Genomic DNA, 19,821 nt, shown 5'->3' with positions numbered 1-19,821 from the left:
TCTTGAGCAGAGATTGACAGTGTTTCATGAGCAAAACAGGCTGCCTTACCAAGGCCACATGCCACTTGACTTGCCCTAAGTGCTGCTGAGGTGACCCAGACCATTACTGAAGGAAAGATGTTTATCATATGGTCAGGTAAGAATCTCCACCTGGGCAGAGCTGGGTACTTGAGCAGCTCATGCATTCAATGGACTAGTCCAATCTTTAGCATGGATCACAAAAGAGAACTACAGAGATCTTTCTCCTGAATCAGATTTCACAACTTTTTGCATGCCAAGAAGAACTCATCTGGCCCAAGGAATAAGACTTCACACACCAACTCATGTGGTACTTCCCACTACCTGGACTGTAACTACAGCAGAGTCCCTTTTGCTCAGGGCTTGGAGACATTAAGCCCTGTAGATATTGCTAACACTGTGATGTCTGCCTGCTTCCCAGATCACATGCAGAAAGACTCAGCTGGCCAGCAGGATGGTCAGATGCCATCTCAGCTGTGCTGTGTTGGTCAATGTGAATTGCAAAGACTAGCATCACTAGGATGTGTAGAGACTGACCAAACAAGTGAGTCCCCAACACAATGTACAGTGCCTGCCAGATGTGAAAGGTCTTCACATGTCAGAACAAAGGCTCTTACCTTCAATTAAGTTCCACCTGTTCAATGGGAAGTTATAAAAATCTAAAAAGTTATTTATCCTATCATAATAATAGGAAATATTAACTGAGGTAATACATACGTAATACTGCTTTGCTCAAGGAAACTCAGGAAGCTTGCAATTTTTCCTGAATAACTAATGCAGGCATAGGTAAAAGAGCCTAATTCTCTCAGTGTCAGTGGCAGAATAGTTTGGGGAATAGGAACAGGATTAAGTTCCAACATTTTCCAAACAAGCTGAACCATTACCCAAACTTGTTATTCAAATGCCTCTTATACATCCCTACTCTTTCTAAATGCACTACTTGTAAACACAGGCATAAGTGTGCAGGTTAGCACACATGTAAACATACAGAAACTGTTTTGTATATTTCTGTGCTGGCTGTAGCCATTGTGAAGCCACTGGAATTCTGCTAATGACTGGAGACACGTGTTCCCCAGATAATAAAACTGAGACACCAAGAAGTAAATTCATACTACAGTAGCGATTCGTGTTTCTGACTCCATTTGGTTGCTCGGTGCTGTCTGCTTTTACATCACTGTATGCTACAATTACAAAACATATGAAATGATGTTTTTGCCAGAAGTACCTGTTATCTGGAATTTCCAAGTTCATCCTGACCCCCAAGTCTTCTGGACGGCATTTTCAAAACTGGCATATAGACTGTCCCTTTTTAAATCCATATGCTACTAAAAGTTCTGCGCATCCAGCACCTTCTGCAGGGGCCTCTCGGTATTAAGCGCTTTGAAAAAGTAGATGCTTATTTAGAAGCACAGGTATGGAACTGGGCAAGTAAGACCTTCAGTCTCAAGAGTTTCAGAATATATGCTTTCTCTGTCTCCATACCATACGATAAACCTAAGGTCAGCCAGGATACTTGAACAAGCACACCCAATTTGAGGCTAGCAGATGACTACTTCCAAAAAAACCTTCAAGTTGATCGCTTTCTGCTGCCCTGGTAAAGTCAGAACAAGCAGATATTTCTAAAATCCATGCATATGCAGAAGTTTTCACCGTGCAAGTGACATGGACAAATCTCACATTGCTTAGCATGGAGATTCTATTCAGCTAACTCACAGTTCGTCAATTATAAACTTTAATCAATAGCATTTTAACCTTATATGCGCACTCAGGAATAAAGTCAAATTAAACGGATGTAATACAAGTAAGGCTGGCAAACATGCTCTAAAACATTCTTCAGGGCACAATCTGAACATACTGTTATGAGCTCCTATTTTCACAGTGTGCATAGGCCTCTTTAAGAGTAAATGAGTCTCTCCCAAGATGGCTTGCCATTGTTAGGCTCCCAACATATTCTCTCAGCACAACCAAAGAAAAATGCACCTCTCTCCTTGTCAACTTTAAGCTAACCCTACACCAGAGTAGCCAAATATAAGCAAGTTGCCAAAAGGAAAGAGAACTTGTGAATACACTTTCTTTTATCAATTATAGAAGTCACTGTAAGCGTGCGGTACTTCTACCTTTGTCATGTTCTACTCCCAGTACTGGAGCCTACGCGTGTCCAGTGACTAACAAAACATCATCATTATCTGTGGGCCCTCCAACAACTGCACAGAAAAGCACTGCTATCCAAGGACTGACTGGACAACCAGTGCTCTGACAAGAACAGTGCAGTAATTGGAGGCAGAATATTTTCTTCAGAGCAAAGGAACAATTGAAATTTGCTTTGTTCTGGGGTCCCGGTATCAAATGGATTTCTTGGGACAGTTTATCTGTCTCTCATGTCAACTTTGCACGGAGATGTTCAGAAAGGCAAATCAACCAAAAGTTTAACTTCAATATGCACACATTTAATTGTCTTGAAGCTGTGAGTGGATGCTCTAATTCAACAGCAAAGCTCCCTGTAGCTCCTTATTCAGTTAAGCTACATTGGCCTAAGACTAATTTACTCCTGAATTAAAGCAGCTAGCTGAAGGGAGTGTTTAGAGGAATAACAAATATACAAAATACCCGATGTTTCTTCTCCCCAGAATAATCCATTCTTTATAAATGAACTGTCAGATCATCATCTTTGGAGACCTCACGTCACGTCATAGTTGCACCTACTGACATTTGGTTTCATTCATCACAATTTTGGAAATTGCCATCAGATCGCCGCGTTCTGCCATTTCTCATCACAAACTCCGCTGTGCTACCCCAGCAATTTTGGGAAATTAATTATCATCTGTGAATTCAAACGCAGGTTAATATATTTCTGAACACCAACAGAGCCAGGCAGCACCAAAAGAAAGAAGTGGGGAGCACACAATGCAGACACTGTACGTTTTTAAAGCGAAATATTTACTCTCTCGGCGTCAGTTAATAAAAAAACCCACCCCCGATACCTGAGGTGATTTGTGCAGTGCCATCAGGTAAGAACTTTTAAATATTTGGATACCTTTTATGACTCAAAATAATAACAATAATAAGAATGCAAATGAAAGCAAAGCCCTCTGGACAGTATTTTCACCGATTTGCTGGGGAGAAGGACCCCTAGTGTCCACCTGGATTCCAGCCAGCCTCGCTCTGGTGGCTGCACAGCATCCAGGATGAAAGAACATCTCAGCTTGTAAAATATTTCCTGCAAGCACTTTCCTATCTGACTTCTTTAGAAGGCGACTGATTAAACTAAAAAAAAAATACATATATAAACGTATGAGCTTCTTCTTTCTTAAACTAATTATTTCAAAATGTTATCAAGGCATCACATGATCATCTGGACTCTGAGGATTCATCATTACTGATGAACGGGAATGTGCCTTGGCACAATAGTTTCAGTGGTTGATTATGCACCGCAGACACCTATAGATAAACATCTCTATTTGTAAAAAACGAGCGCCGTCTCTGGGAGCAGTTTCTGATGAGGCTTTAAAAGCAGCATCAAAAAAAAAAACCCACAACACCCCGTAACGCTGGAAGGATGAGGGTGCCCAGCCCTGTTACGTCCTCGCATTGCTTTCTAAGAGGGGAAAAAAAATATATCATCTCCCAATCTGCACGATTCCTTACGATCAGGATTTTACCCGTTTATTTGGCTAATCATCCAAATGGCTGCACAGACCTCTAATTTGAAAATAAAAACCGATTGATGCAATCACAAACAAGTTCTGAAATTGTGATTTATAAAAAAAAGAGGGGAAATCTTGTTCTAAGCCAAAACACACACACAGTTACCTTTTTCTAATCACAGCATTCATTTCTCCTCATTATGATCTCACAAGCACATTAAAATCTTATTAACATTAATTACTTCTGAGCGTCTATGCATGAGCAGCGACAGGCTTGCGTGCGCGCGCGCGTGTGTGTATGTGTGTGTGTCTCTGGATCATATCTACATTTATATACCTTGCTGCACTTTGCTTATAAAACATGTGAAAATATTGCTGCTAACACCAATTAGCTAATTTCACACACACAGATAGTAAGCTGCTGTCTCGCTGCACAGCTTATTATAGACCAGCAGACAGATGGACAGACAAACAGACACAAAAAGCATCACAGCTCCTCCTAAATGCAAGATCTGAAACGCCTGGCACCCCCAGGAGTGCGAGTTTTATCCTCCTAAGTCTGAGGGAACAAAATGACACGAATAAAAAAAAATAATAAAAAAAATACAAGACAGCCAAATATCCCATTTTCTACACAGATGGGTTCAATGATGAAGTGATAGAGACAAAGAAAAAACTGGCAGGCAGACAAGCAGCAGGCGCACAGAGAGATAGACTGAGACAGATAAACAAAGCAACAGAGAAAGAGATGAAAGCGTATTAATATATATGTGAATTCAGGCTAAGCAATATAAACTTTATCCCAGCAATAAGGTAAGGAAAGAAACGGCAGAGCCAAGAGTCACAATAGGTCCAACTTCACAAGCAAAATAAAATCCCGACTCTCTGCAAAACTATTTATGGATTCTATTTATACCGAGAACACTCCACACGGCACTGCCCCAATGATATTCAGCACCGCCACGAACTCAAGAATAAACACAGGCAACCAAACGGCAGCTGCCGTAGCACAGGACCTTCCACTTCCTTCCCACTCTTTGTTTCCATCTTACTTAGGCTCACCTCTGCCCTAAATCCTGCCCCTCTGTCAGGAGGTAAGGTACAGACACAGCAATGTCCCTCAGCGTGACAAAGCCATGTTTCCCCATTGCCCACGGATCCTCCTCCCAGCTACAGACAGCTCCTCCAGCCACTCCACACACACTCACTACTTGCTCGTCTCATTTTCCTCTCTACCCACATCCCAACCTCTGCTCATTCTCTGCTACCCAGAAAGCAAACTGTAACCCTGGGCTGGCGTTCAAACTTCCACCAGCCTCAGTGGAACACAAGGTTTGGAAGTAGTCAAAATTTGCTTCTAGCACATCCTTCTTTTGTTTCACTTCCATATTCTTCCACTGATGAGGTGACCATCATAAAATAGCCAAAACACTATACAGAGGGAAAGGATTACAGCTTCAGAAGACGTTCCTGTGGAGAAATTTCCAGACAGCATGAAAGGCTACCCATCTTAGCGGGAAAGTTTTTGAAAGGAACATGTCTCTGTTTCTTATGGTAACACAAGTGTTTGAGTTTTCTGCTCGTTCCTGCCAGATTAAGAGAAGGGAAATGTGGTAATAAACACTTTTCATCACCACCATTTTTCACCTAAAGATTTCTCAACGCCTGGCAAAATGTTTGCTAAGCTTCAAGGCACGAAGAAGGCCCTCCTGCCACTTCATTTTAGAGTTAGGGAACAGAGGAGTGAAGTACCTAGATGAGTAACAAGAACTAAGAAGTCATTTTATTTACAGTTCTCACATCTTCACTCCTTCCAGATGCAGTATCTGAGGTCAATATAAACAGTACCTGATTAAAAAAGATTTAAAAATCAGTGTTTGAAGATTGCGCTAAGCACGCTTGGCCTTTGTTTATGGACAACTGATCTCACTCATGACCTACTCCTGATGACACCCACCTAGGAAGACCCAGTCCCTTGTGAGTGCAGGATTAGCATGAATGCAGCCAAGAAACTCTAGGTCATGTAGGATGCACTTCAACCAACCTAGGCACTGTAAATTCAGTAATTCTGAGAAGCTCTGGAGCTCCTGAGCGCAGACATTACATCTGTATCACATGAGAAACCTGGTGCACCATGACTAAATTCTGCCCAGCTTCATTTTGCTGTGCATGCCCAACAAGGTAACACATCAGAAAAGAAGTCAGGACATATGGCCCTTTCTGCCACAAGGAGCAGGTATATGATCTGCTCAGGCAGAAAATAAGCAAGCAAACAGAACACTACTCCATTTGCTCAGCTTACTATGCTGCTCTCGTTAAAGTCAAATATACAGATGTCAAAAGAGAAGATGATAGAGGAGAGCAAAAGCTTTGTAAAATAAGCAAAGAGCAAAAAAAGATTTGAAGCTCTCTAGTTTTTTGCACATGGTAAAGTGGGCATTTGCCTACCTGTTTCCTGCGTTGCTTCTTTCCTGGTCTTTCTCCACAGAATTAAACTGAGAACTCTTCTGAGTAGACACAGAGTCTCACCCATTCTGGTTAATACTCATTCAGCCAGAAATGCAGATCACACACCCAGGCCTCCCAAACATCCAGGAGGAATGCCCTGCCAACCTTTCTTCAAGCTCCCGTGACGCTATTGCTCTAAGCATGTTTGCAGCTTTGAGAAACAGGAGAGCCAAGGAGAACTTCCCCCTGAGCACATCAGTTAATCCCATCACAGTAGGAAGAAGGGCTACAAAAAGATGAGTTCAATAAAATGGTTAAGAAATAAGCACCCATTGGGTTTGCTGACTTAATGTTTACACAGCCACTGGCTCTTCAATCCACCTTTTCCCAAAACCCACGTAGATATATATGGTTCACAGCACCTCAAATATGCCAGATAAAGCACTGCCTTGGAGTTCTGAAGAATACACATGCCCTAATTATATACAGCAAATGTTGTACCTCAGCAAATTGGAGAAAGAAAGCAAGACATATACAAACAATAATGTAGAAGCTCACCTATATAAGTAAAGGTATAACAGCAGAAATGCTCAGTGAGGAAACAAAGTCACTGGTTCTTATTAAGACAGTAGCAAGAAGAGGCAAGCATTTAATCCTCAGAATTTCCCTACAGCTATAGGGATCTAAGTGTCCTAAAAGGCATGAGTATTCAAATGCAATTGTCTTGAGAACCGTCTTTCCTAGGACCAGTGCTTACAAGGAGAGGCAAATCTCAAAGACCATTCAATCTATGAAACGGGTCATTATGCATAAATGAAAGGATAGTAGGGAAAAATCTCCAGTGAGAGAAAACAAGCAAACAAACAAGTCATTTATTGGCTTCCCCGTACAAAGCAGCTCAATCAGCTTCTCTTGAGTGGGAGTTCTCACAGTAAACCTGGCCCCTACATCTCCTGGATGCACCACATTGTGTCTACCAAAAGTTATGGCATGCTGAGACAATCTGAGAGTACTTAAGGAGTACACTTGGCATCCAGACCAGCCTTGAGATCCAAAGCACTTTGTGTCCTTCTGGAGGTTAATAAGAGGAGGCTTTTTACTCCATCCTGGCTTTTATAAGCTTCTTGAGGATTACTGAAATTGGAGATCGCATATTAAAAAGCTGGTTCATCCATTTCCTAGAAGGGACATTCATTCACTTTGCCCTTTGATTCTTCAAATGTGAGGCATGCCTGAGGAGTGTTCTTTGTTAGAGCACCTCACAAATAGATCCCGTGATGGTAAGTCCACATGTGTCTGATAAAGAAAAAACCTTACCGTGCATTCCAGACTTTTCTTCTGTAAACATACTAAACTAGATGAATTTGGCCCTCAAAAGGAGAACATATTAATTGTGCTGGCTAATAAAACATTCTGTCGCTGTCCTTCCAATCAATAAACATTAAAATTGGCATTTGGGACATGGGAAAGAAGGACAAAATGAAAGGTTGCCTGCAAGTTTTCAAGAATTCAGATTTGAATCTCATTCAGAGGAAACAAAAAGTTAAATGCAGTTATTTACTGCACAGCTTTCAGGTCGAATGTACAAGCAGCTCAGTTCTTTCCCTCACAGATGCCTCAGCAGCAATATATTTGTGCTCTGCCTAAATCCAGTACTTGCAAGCTTCCATTATTACTTGCATATGCTATGTTTCCACTGACAGTTTAAACAGACAAGTAACAATCCTCTTCAAATAAGTGTGTCCAAAGAACCCTGAGGGGCTATGCTCTCTCTTTCTAACTGCAGCTTGCATACAGCTTACCAGCAGTGATGCAGACAAGCAGCCATACACACACAAGAAGCCCAGAACAACATGACTGCTGGTCAGTACTTTTGTCTTTATTTGCAATACAAAGCTTCAGTTTCCTTCTTATGACAATCCCATGAAGCCAGCTGTTTATTTCAGCATATAGTATATATATATATGATATATGTATATGAGGTATAGTCCTCCCTTATCTTTATGAATGTACAAATAGAGATGACAGATCAGTAGAGTTTTCAGACACCTCTTTCTTGGGCAGAACTGGTCCAATTCTAACTCCCTACCTCACTAGGACAGATCTCAAAGTGGAAAAGACAAGTGGAAAACAAAAGTTACGTGTTGCTTACAAGACTTGGAATTTACATTAACTGAGCTAACAGAGCAATAGTAAATAATAATGCAACAAGCAAACACAATAACACAACATGCATATTTTTTAATTCCACTGTTAAAAGTCAGACTTTGTTGACATGTGGACACATTAAATGTATTTGGACTCGATTTTCAGTTACATCAGGTCTTTTTATCTCACTCTGAAAGTACAAGACTTCTGTGGCAAAGAAGTTGCATATGTGTTATGACACCACAGTGATATATATATATAACCATATATATATATATGGTTAAGACTCATTTGAGCTTCCTTTGTTCATGGAACATGGTCTTTACTCTTCCAGGTCCTATTTGCTCATACAATAAACTGAGGAAGGAAGGAAGGAAGGCATCACTTCCTCTTTCTCTCTGTGCCTCGACGGTTCCTGATTTAAGAAATGGAAATTATAACATTGACTACTGGAGTTAAGCAAAACTAAACTAATTACTTTTGTTGAACACTGTGAGATATTCAAATAAGTTTCCTCAGAAACACCTAGTGTTATTCATCCGTATCAGCAGCTATATGTGGCTAAACTGTCCTGGAATCTTTTGTAGGCATCCCCTTCCCCAGCTGAACTCAGCTGCTCACTGCTCACTGTTGGGAAGTACTGGTGGCATTCCTTTACCTAAAAAGCCCAGGAATGACTCAGACAGAACTGGCACTTCTCTTCTTTGGGTAATTCTTTGGGTAATGAGGATGTTAAATTCTTTGCAGGCTTTCCTGGGTATGATGAGAATAATCACCAACACCTGAAAGTAAGCCTTTTCATTGGACCTCTTAAGCTTGAATTTCAAGGAATGATCTGGTAAGAATCCTTTAATGCACCCATGCATGCTGCCACAAGGGAAACAGTATGTGAAACAGCAAAAATAAGGTCAAATTCAGTAGCGCTGTCCCAGAGAAAACTTGTCTCCTGGCCACAATCATTTGTAGAGTACCATGCATCATCTTTACTGCTTCAGATGGATGCCAGCTACAGACAGTAAGCCAGAAATACTAAGCTAAATTTGGCTCTCAGCTCAATGCTGATCCTTCTCTAATTTTTATGCAATTACTCCACTGTTACACAAACGTAACTTAAGGCAAAACACGAACCATAAACTTTTGAGCAAATACACAGGCATTCAGAACTTTCACATGGAACTCCTTATCCCAAGAGTGTGGTCCTTTGAATGTAACTGCTGTATGATGATAATTCCAGCTCACTGCTCCTTTGAGGGAGAAGGGAAGAGCCGTGGCTTCATCCCACCCTACTCTGGTCCAGTTCAAACCAAATCCCACTGCTAATATTTTCTCCCTTTCCTGCCAGTGGGACCAAGACAGTCCCTCTTTTTGCATGAACTTTAGACTTTTGGTCCTCATTTTCTTTGAGCAGCTCTGCCCCCTGCCTGTGTCTCAGCTTTTGTTTTTTATTGCTCGCATTGTCCCAATCCCCCCCTCTCCTAAATGCTCCACTTGTATCCTTCACCCATACAGAAGCCAATGTTCTGTAGAAACCACACTCAACCAGATTTCAATAACTCTTTAAAGCTGTTTTCAGTCAACAGTGCTCCTAAACAACCAGTCTCAACCAGGGAACTCCAGAAATGTTCATTTCAACTTGTTTCCTTTTTATCTAAAAAAAATTAAAAAAAAAAGAAAAAAAAAAAAAAGAAAGAAAAAAAGAGACATGAAGTGAAAATTATTTGGTATCAGAATGAACTTCCCTGTGGCTGCTGGGTACAGAGGTGGTCTAGACAAGTTGGCTCTCACACTGCCACACAGACAGCCATACCTGGGATGGCTCTGTTGCTAAAAGCAGATTGATAAAGGCAATCTAGGGATGACTACAGAAGCAATACATGGCTCACAACTCATTCAGAATTCACCTGAGATCCTACATGGTACAGTGTGCACGACTAAGGCTGAGCAGTTACTGCCATCTCTGCAACTGAAGTAAATGCTAACACTTATGTCCATGTGAAGAAAACTTCTCCAAAAAGAAACCAAGTAGGACCTCAGGTGTCCATTCTTCTTGGACATGCAAGAGAACCTCCAGGCTGCCCAAGGAGGCTGTGGATGCCCCATCCCTGGAGGCATTCAAGGCCAGGCTGGATGTGGCTCTGGGCAGCCTGGTCTGCTGGTTGGCGATCCTGCACATAGCAGGAGGTTGAAATGAGATGATCACTGTGGTCCTTTTCAACCCAGGCCATTCTATAACTCCACGAAAAACTACACATTCAAAACCTTGACTAGATAAGGAAATCTCATTAGAGTAAAGAAAGAGGCTGCAATGCACTTTCAGGGTGACGGGACAAAAAGTAGAGAGGGAAAGATTATTGCAATATTAAAACTAGTTGATAAAGCTGTGGCTACCAATCTCCCAGCTGCTCTCAGAAACAAACAAGTGTCGTTATCCCTATCTTGAAGACATGGAACTAAGACACTGAGAAATTAAGCGACTTGTTGAAAATAAGTAAAGAAACTATAACCAAAATAAGACTTCTGCATCCATCATCAGTGGGTTATCCTTTCTGGTACCTATGTACTCGCATACATTGCTCCAGCTACCACATTGCAGTCTGACTGCCACTTCTCATACTGCTCCACGCCTCTGTGCTGAATAAAATATTTAGCATCTTTGTACACAGGTTTAAAAAAATGCCTAAAAACTATTATGAACATATTTGAATGGGATCCTGTCTCCTGTAAAAAGGAACTCAGAGATTAGCAGGGAAAAAAAAAGCCTTGCGCCAGAGAAAAAGCCTGAGCTTTCTCTTGCCCAGCACAAAGTACAGCAAAGCCAAATGTACTGCGGGAGCACAACTGGCTTTTAACCTCATTCAGGAGCAGCTGCTTTCACAGCAGCAAAATGTTTCAGGCTGAGCTCGAGTGACTTAGCGGATAAATGATTTGAAGTTGATATAGCTCAGAAAAGACCAACTCATTTAGGAGATGTCGGTATCTTAAAAACGCACTTTTACTATCTGGTTGGAGCAGCCTTTGAAGCTTTCAGAACTTGGCCGTGGCTCGGAGAGGAAAATAAAAGCAGCATTTTTATGAAACGCTGGAAATAACAAAACAGTGTTTGGGCTTCAAGCAGTTCGCCGTGAGTCAGCAGAGGCCCGGCCTTTGCTGAAAACATGTACTGGTCCTAATCACGTCATTAGCTTAGTACTAGCAAAAGGTGCCAGATTGGTAGCCCCAGGCGCTGAATTCTCTATTTATCCCCAAAGCAGGTACAGCAGGAGGGCAAGCCATCTCCATACCAACCCCTGCTATGATTCCTCATGGCAAGGGACCTGGTGACAGGAGGGTGAGCTGCTCTCAGCACTGCTCCGCTTTCCCGATGTCTCTGCTGTGGCTGCCCACACGGGGCCGGGCTCCCTGCTATATGTTCCAGGAGGATGGGTCCCTAAACTGCAGGGTCTATGAAAGGGAATCATCCCATGTGCACCTTAAGACACACGCTGAGAAAGAAGAACAAGGGATGATTTTCTTTGTATTCTATTCTGGCCGTCTCCAAATGAATGAATACTGGGAAGACCGATGAGGCCAGAGAGAGTCAATGTTCTGAGTACAAATGAGATTTATATGTGGCTTGAGTCACTCCAGCCAATTAGCTACCCACCAGGCTGTTTGGTTTATTGTCCCTGTTGGGTAAGGATTTAATAAGCAGTCACCTAGATGGGCAGCGTGAGACTCGCAGGGAGGAAACTTTTCACTATTTGACATGAAGAACTTGAGCCCAGCCCTATTGAAACTCAGCACGGCTGACTCCCACCAACGTGCTAGTGGCTGCAAGGTGAGGTTCCTTATTATGACAGTCCCCAGGGATGGAAAATACAGGAAATACATGACAGTATTTCACTATATGATTACTGTGTCCGGCATCTTCCACACATCCCAAATATTCTAGTGGAATTAATAAAGCTTTCTCCAGCTTTTTCTCCAACACTCAGCCTTATCCAGAACTTCAAAATGATCCATAGTATGAAAGTATAAAATGTTGGATTTTAAAAGCAGATCTACTGGGGAAAACGCGCTGTGCAGGGAACATACGAAACAATTGGGTCTGTGTTTGGAAAAGAAATACAGATGCATCACAACGAGGAAGGATGTTCGAGAGCATCCCGAAAAAACAGCCGCTATTCAAGCCAAAGGCCAGGATGAAAAAGTGGGCACAGCAGTACAGAGCTGACAGGCAGATTTAACTGGGACAGAGAGAGTTGGAAGCAGCCAAAGCCTTAGCTGCACCCAGCCTTCTTCAGATCCTACGTGCGCTGTAATGGATGACAGAAGCACCAACAAGAACATATTTAAAACTCCTTCAGATGGGAAGAACCCTGGAGGAAGCAGCAGCAAAATGGTACCAAAATGGTACCCCATTTTTTTCCCAATAGGGGGGAAAAAAAAGCTTATCAAATATAAGCAAGACTGGAAACAAAGCAAAAGAAGCCTGAGTTACTGGAGTGAGATTTCATGACCACACTAGGTGTGTCATGCCAAGTATATAAGGCTGTAGCACACTTTGTATGAAGGCTTCTCCAGCTAATACAGCAGAAGAAGAGAGCCCAAAGCCATTCACTTACTTAACCCCAGTTTTTGCAGGGCACTGTCCTGGCGGGCGTGGCCGAATCTCCTGGGAATTGCATTTGCTCGTGTTGGAGAGCCAGCAGAGGGAGCACATTATCAGTTAAACGGGGTTTTCTTGTGTCTGAGCCTAAACAGTAAGTTTGGGGGGCTTGTTTGGTTTTGCTTTATTGTCAGCATTCCCCTCTGTCACTAACGCCGGTGACTCACTTAGCTATCAAACTGGTCAAAGCCATGGAGAACAGTCTCTACGTCCACCCTGCGTAAAACCTTAGGGAAGCTTCACCCACATCTCTTTTCACTCTCTCCCATATCAGCCTCCATCTAATCTGTTCCTGACAGCCTGAACGCAAAGTCCCATGTTGCCACATAGCCGTGACTCCCAAATTCCAGCACTGTGACCACCAACTTTCTAGCCAGAGTAAACGGCGTTGGGATCCCTGGGGAGGGAAGAGAAATCAATAATTAACTTTCAGTTTGCTGAAAGGAAAACTCTGAAGTCCATAAGGCAACTTTCCCACTCTCACTTCTGCATCTACAAGAGATGGGTCATACTTTCAGCTGCCAATGATCAGAGAAAGTATTAGAAAGTCAGTTCTTATGACCAGGGGAAGAGAAAAAGAAAGAAAAAAGAAAGCCAGTACTTTCCATGCTATGTTTACCTCAGAATCAAATGGCACCATGCTGCCTGCATTTTTAGCTCCACCACAACCCCAAGATAAATTTACTACGGAAGCATAACATTAAGAGGTCATCTACAGACGTGACTTACAGAATGGCAATACTTCTGGCCTGCCAAATGTTTCCGACAGATAGAGCACAGACGTTCTGCTAAGGGTCGCACGCACAGCCCTGCCCCTTCAGGTTTCCTTTCCTCTTCACGGCACTCGTGAAGGATTTTTAATACAACTGGATATAATGGCCATATTTGAGCTAGTTTCAAACTGGAGGACGAACGTGCTGGTTTGTGTTCAGCTTTTGTACTGCTGTTAACACTCGTGCAAACTGGCTGGAAAACGGGGGCTGTGCTCACTTCACAGCAGCACAAGGAAAGGTGTATGGCACGACGCTGAGGAATGAAGTGCTGAAGACGCTGCCAGTGCTTGAATTGGCAGAACTTGTTTCTTGTGGAATGCCTCTTTTTGCTGAGAGGCTTTGAGGAGCAGAACCGGGTTGCAGCAGAGCAAGCGAGGTCAGGCTGAAGCCCTAGAAGCCCCAGCAGCCCTAACAGCCCTAACACCTGCCTTCCCCGGAGCTGGTGGGAAAGGACCCTGGATTGGCACCACCACATTTCGCTCTTTGTGCTTGCACGCTCCTCGGCCTCTCTTTCCATAGTGCCACCTAGTGCCGGCTCCGTTTACTGGCTGGCTTTTTCCTACGGTGAGCATCTGCCCCACAGGGCAGGCTGCAGCCGGACGCTCTCGTCTCACCAAAGCCAAACCCCAGCCACCATAGGAACAGCATTTTTTTAATAAGGGAAGCTCTATTTAACCAGCCCAATCCCTTGCTGCTGTGTTTTAACTATTCAAAACACAGAGGCTGCTGTGTATGGGGCAGAAGCTGGGCTTGTTTCCTTCCCACCCTGCTGAAGATGGGGGACCACCAGCAGCGTCCCACCGGTGTCACATCCACCCCAGTGACCACCCCAGAAGGAGCAGCTCCAAGACTGAGCCACCACCAGTATGGACAGGGAAAAAGCCTTCACAGGACATGGGGAAACCTGACATCTGAGCCATACAAATGAGGAAACGTGGAGTGGAAGTAAGCATTCCAAAATGCCACTTACCTATTAAAGAGGACTGGACTGCTGCTGTCAGAACTAACTGCTACCTTGTAAGAGAAATAATAAGGAACACAGGCAACGCCGTCAGAGCAAAAACTGTCCCAGAGGAAAGCTTTTGCCTTTATTCACTCCTTACTGAAATTCTGAAAAACCCACGTAAATCTGCTCAAGTTAAGACAGTGCAAATATTACGACGACACCTTTAAACTTGGTGCACAGTTACGCGCTGCTCTTTACCACGAGGAGCTGGGATTATTGGAATGACCAGCTGAGTAATAAGCTAAATAACAAGCCCATTTATTTTCCATAGCTGATGCTGCTTGTTTACTCTCAGAATTTTGGTGGGCCACCCCGATGCAATCAATGAAGTCAGTTTCACTTTGATTTGCCATCCTTTTCTCTCTGCAGCATGGACTGAACTGCCGACCTCATGGACGGAGCAAGTTATTGTTTAAAAACAACTATTTCCAGTGCATTATTCCATCAAAAAGTCTTAAAAAACACTGAAAAAGGGCTTGGGTTTTCTGAAAGTTTTGCTAGAGAAACAAACAAAACAAAACCGAACCAACGGAGTAACTTGAAGTTAAATTTCAGTGTTTAATTTTCCATTAACAGTTACAGATCTCTTTCAGGCGGAGCTCTTTACCACACGGATCGCACTGTAAAAGGGCCCTATAAAATGGGACAGGAGTGAAACCGGCTCGGATCTGTAAGGCCACAGCATGCCATCCATTTCTAAACAGAGGTCCTATTCAAACCGTGCTGCTAAAGACTCATATGGCCTGCAAAAACGAACGGGGTTCTCTTGAAATGATTTAAATAACAATTTATCTAAGACCGTAATCTTTCTTGTACGGGATTTGTAAGCCAGCCCACAGAAATCTGTAGCGGGGGACACTGTTCCCTATTTACATCAAAGTTTTATATAAATAATAATCCATTTTTCTAATTTTCTGCAGCTGTTTTCCCTTATGAATAAGCCGGGCCTATGAAGAAAATGTGAAAATAGGAGAAGCATGAGCAATATTTACAATAATGATATATCCAACTCAGGAAATTGCTACAACTGCCTTTATCAAAATAAACAAACCCCGTATTTTTTTTCCCTCCCGTAAGAGAAAAAGCAAAATCCTCCACTATTAACATGAATTTGGCTCGGTATTTGTTTGGTATTTGGATCTGACCGCCTTATTCCCCATTTTTGGCCTCATTTGGGAAAAATAAAAAATAAAAAAATAACCCAACAAAAAATAAAACAACAACAAAAAAAACCCCAAACCCACAACAAACAGCGGCCCAAAGTGACACACACACACACAGCCCCAGCTGCCTCGCTCTGTCTCACAGGAGCACACACGCAGCCCTGCTCCAAACTGACTCTGACCATAGGGTATAACCAAGCATGAAAGCACCTCTCCGGGGCAGCACCTCGGTGTGGGGGTGCTGGATCACTGTCTGCTCTGCACCACACAACGCACACCCGAAGCCAGGCAGCTCCATGGGCACCGGCCCTGCGGACCACGCTATCCCAGGGCTTGGGCTCGCTGGGTGCCAGCCCCAGCATCGCATGTTGGTTGGAAGTTTACTGAAGCTTGCAGCAGCTTTTGCTGCTGTGCCCAGTTTGCAGATGGACTTTGCGCCATCAAAAGGGCGAAGACTGGTTTGTTTTTTTAGAATATGCTGTTTCAAAGTAAACTGATTTCTTCTACCGAAGAAAAGTTTTTAAGTTTAAAGAGGCCTTGCTGCATACAGAAAAAAACAACACATTTCTCCTATTCTAACTCTTTCTGTGCTCAAATGCTTCTTTCCCAGGGGTGTCCTGAGACACAGAGATATGTCACAGACATTCTAAAAGTTGTTTGAAACATTAAGGTGAGGCCAGGCTCCTGCTAAAGGGTGAGACCCCCAGTGCCAAGATCACAGCCCTCCAGTGGGACGCTGCCCACCTGCACTGACCCAGAAGCAGCAGCAGGAGCCCAGAAGCACAGCCAGCCCTTTGGGGACATCCCCACAGAACCCGCAGCCACCCCTCCTGGGACCATATCAGCCGTCCCTCTGTAGGTGACCACGGTGCCTTTGAGACCCCATGTCCCACCTTCAGAGCTGGAGGTCCGAGCTTTAGGAGGAGAGGCAGTGCAAAGCAATGAGTGCACTGGAAGTCTATGAACAAAGTATTAATGTAGAAGCCCGAGTGAAAAGCAGAAAAGAGAAGAAAAAAAAAAAAAATAAAAGGGAAAGGGGAAAAAAAAAAATCAATGAATGCCATTCCCAAGCTAAGAGACGAGGCACCAATTCTTGGCACAGGGATAGAGAAAACCTTGCAAAGTTTCGCTCAGGTTCTGGAATAAAGCTTTGGATCAAAATGGAGCAAGTAGTTTGTGCAGTTGTCGTGCCAGTGAATAGATGTGCTGCTCTGGATTTCAATTAACTTAGTTTGTTCAGCGGGGAGGCACTTCAGCTGCAACCGGGGAGCTGCAAGTTAAAGGACAGCGAGAAAAAACAGCGCAACAACAGCCAGAAAAACCTGTTGGCAGCAGAAGTTTGCACCGGCTGCAAAAAATAATCAGAATAAAAATAAAAGGCTTTTTAAGGAACATTTTAAAGGGTTTGAAGGTTTCGGAGGATCTCCGAGGCAGTCCCAGGTGGGTTGGGAATACTGCTTTATGCACTTCTTTGTGCTGAGGGGAAAGGCCTAATGCATGTATTTGTTTGTGGTGGTTATTTTGAAAGAAGTCAGCCTCTCTCGCTATTAAAGACATGATTTTCTCTTTTAAAAAGGTGATTGTTGTTGTGGAGAGACCTCCACCGATCAGCGTCCATTTTACATAATTACTTCGGGTTCTCCAGAACATTTTATGTAACTCACTTCCACGGCTGCCTCTGTCCTTTCTCCTCTCTCTCCGTCACCGGCAGAGCAGCAGCTCAGCCCTCAGCCAGCACTGACAGGAGCTCACATAAAAGGACCATTTCGAATGGATCGCTGCGAGCAGCCCCGGGAACCCACAGTAAAATCTGGGCTCCAAAACTCGACAGTGCTCAGTGGGCGACGAAACGCATCGCACATCCCTCCTCAATCACCCCCCCCCCTCCCCTCCAAAACCAACTCCATATATACATACAAATAAGGATTAATTCAGAGGAAAGCTTCAAGGTTTGAAATGACAAATAAGCAGGAATATTTGAGCAAGGGGAAAAAAAAAAAGAAAAAGGTAAATAAATAGTTACTCGTGCTGGACAAAATGGCTCGATAGATTTCATAATTTGCCACCGCTGTAAAAAAAATATATCCCCTCCCTTCCCCCTGCCGTCCCCGCCGGCACGGACGGAAGCGCGGAGCGGAGGGTGGGGGGCAGCCGAGGATACCAAGTCCCTCCGCCAAAGTTTGGGTCCTTCCGAACCCGGCGATGCCTCCATAACGTGACATCAGCTCCCAGAGACAAAAGTTGAGATCTGAGTCTCCTTTCTGGCCAGGAAAGGAAACTGGAAAAAATACTAATAATGAAAAATTAGACGTTAAAAATACCCGAGAGGAAAAAAGTCGATGTACGATCACCCGAATTAACCCCCTCCGCCCCCGCAGGCAAACAGACAAACAACAAAACCTCCGGATAAAGCTCGGTCAGGAGGAGTGGAACCTGCTTTCTCCGCTTTCTCTTTTCTGCTTTTATTTAACCTACGGCGAGCCTGGACTTCAAACTTATAGCCGACATAGAGCCACACAACAAAGAGTCCCCGTACACCCCTGTCGCCGGCGCTGCGGGCAAGAAGTCGTCGGCAAATAGTAATAAAACCCATTTAGCGGTAAATAAGGAGGAGATGATATATGGACGGACAGATGGAAGTGCATAAACAGAGGAGGAAAGCGGCGAGCCGGGCGGGGAGGGCTGCTCACAGGAGTGCGAGATATTGATTTACTTGGAAGCGGTGTTGGAAAACAAACGCGTTTGTTTCCTTCGCCATCGGGAAAAGAAAAAAAAATAATAATAAACACGCACAAAAAAAAGAAAGTGATTAAAGTGAATGGTAGGGGGCACACCCTGAGATAAGTGGAGGGGGGAAGCACGGGTCAGGCCTCGGCGCGGTGGTCCCGGCCGTGGGGCTGGCACAGGGCGCTGCCAAACTTGCATCTCTAAATTAAACCCCGGCTGGGGGGGGGCCGGAGAAAGAAGTGCCGCCGGGCGCAGCGGAGCCGGGCTCGGGTTTTTCCCCCCCCCATCTCCCCCCTGTTTTTTTTTCCAAAAGTTGGCTGGCCTACCTTGTTCCCCCGTCCTCAGTTTGCCTCCTCATAGCCTCCGTCTCCCCGGCACTACAGCGCGAGCGCTCCCGACCGCCTGCCTCCCTAATGAGTCCATTTTCCTGCTCTCGATGTTGTGTACACACACACGCGCTGCAACCTACCTTACAAAAACCACAGCGAGAGGGAGAGCGAGAGCGAGAAGCGGGCGGGCAGAGGGAGCGGGAGCGGCGGCGGGGGGAGCGGAGCCGGGCGCAGACAAAGCCCTCCTCCGGGGCGGCCGACCGCCCTCCTTCCCCGCTCGGCCGCCGCAGCAACAGGTTGGGCTCCGGGCCGGCCCCGCCGCACCTTCCTCCCCGCCGCCCGCCGGCTCCGCTCGCTGCGGGCAGGGAGGTGCGCGGCGGGGCCGGGCGCGGAGCTCGGCTCCCCAGACAATGGGGGGACGGCGGGGAACGCAGATGAAGAACCCGGCAAATAATAGGACCCCCCTCAATAAATACGTTCCCGAGTGGATCGGGAACCTTTTCCCCCGCATCTGTAATAGAGTGCTTATGTCTGAACAGGTGCAACGCATCCAGCGCGCGGTGTGCCGCGAGCAGACATCAGACTCTCAGTTCTCTCTCAAACAGGCCGAGGGGAGTTAAAATAGACGGCTGGATTCGCACACGCTCACCCCACTCCTCGTATTCTTTGGATGGGGAAAGGCTGGGAGCAAGGTGCGCAGACAAAAGACCTGGGAGCCAATGCACGCAATCTCCATTTATTTCTATATAATACTCTCACATCTACGCTGCTTCCAAAATAATTTGTACCCTGCCCTGCCTCCCGTCATACGTAAACTTATGATGTCACAGGAATTCTGTCGATTCTTATGATGACACATGAAAGTGGCTAAACAAGGTTTTGCGCCTGGATTTCATCCCCAAAGCTCCTCCAACAGC

At 44.5% G+C, this 19,821-nt stretch overlaps 1 protein-coding gene across 17 annotated transcripts in view; it reads right to left on the bottom strand.

Moving 5' to 3' along the window:
- Positions 1 to 19,198, bottom strand: part of ZBTB20 (zinc finger and BTB domain containing 20) — a 432,215-nt gene extending 413,017 nt beyond the window's left edge. For 13 of the 17 annotated variants that reach the window (XR_014945328.1, XR_014945329.1, XM_085544991.1 and 10 more), the window contains exon 1: positions 18,902 to 19,037. The gene's annotated coding sequence lies outside the window, so the exon portion shown is untranslated. The other 4 variants (XM_085545034.1, XM_015875898.3, XM_085545042.1 and 1 more) reach the window with 2 other exon arrangements.
- Between the last annotated feature and the right edge of the window lie 623 nt (positions 19,199 to 19,821).

This window comes from Coturnix japonica, chromosome 1 (assembly GCF_054131305.1).
Source record: "Coturnix japonica strain WE chromosome 1, WE-NBRP24, whole genome shotgun sequence".
NCBI classification, from domain to species: domain Eukaryota; kingdom Metazoa; phylum Chordata; class Aves; order Galliformes; family Phasianidae; genus Coturnix; species Coturnix japonica.
This window is presented reverse-complemented; position numbering and strand designations above follow the sequence as displayed.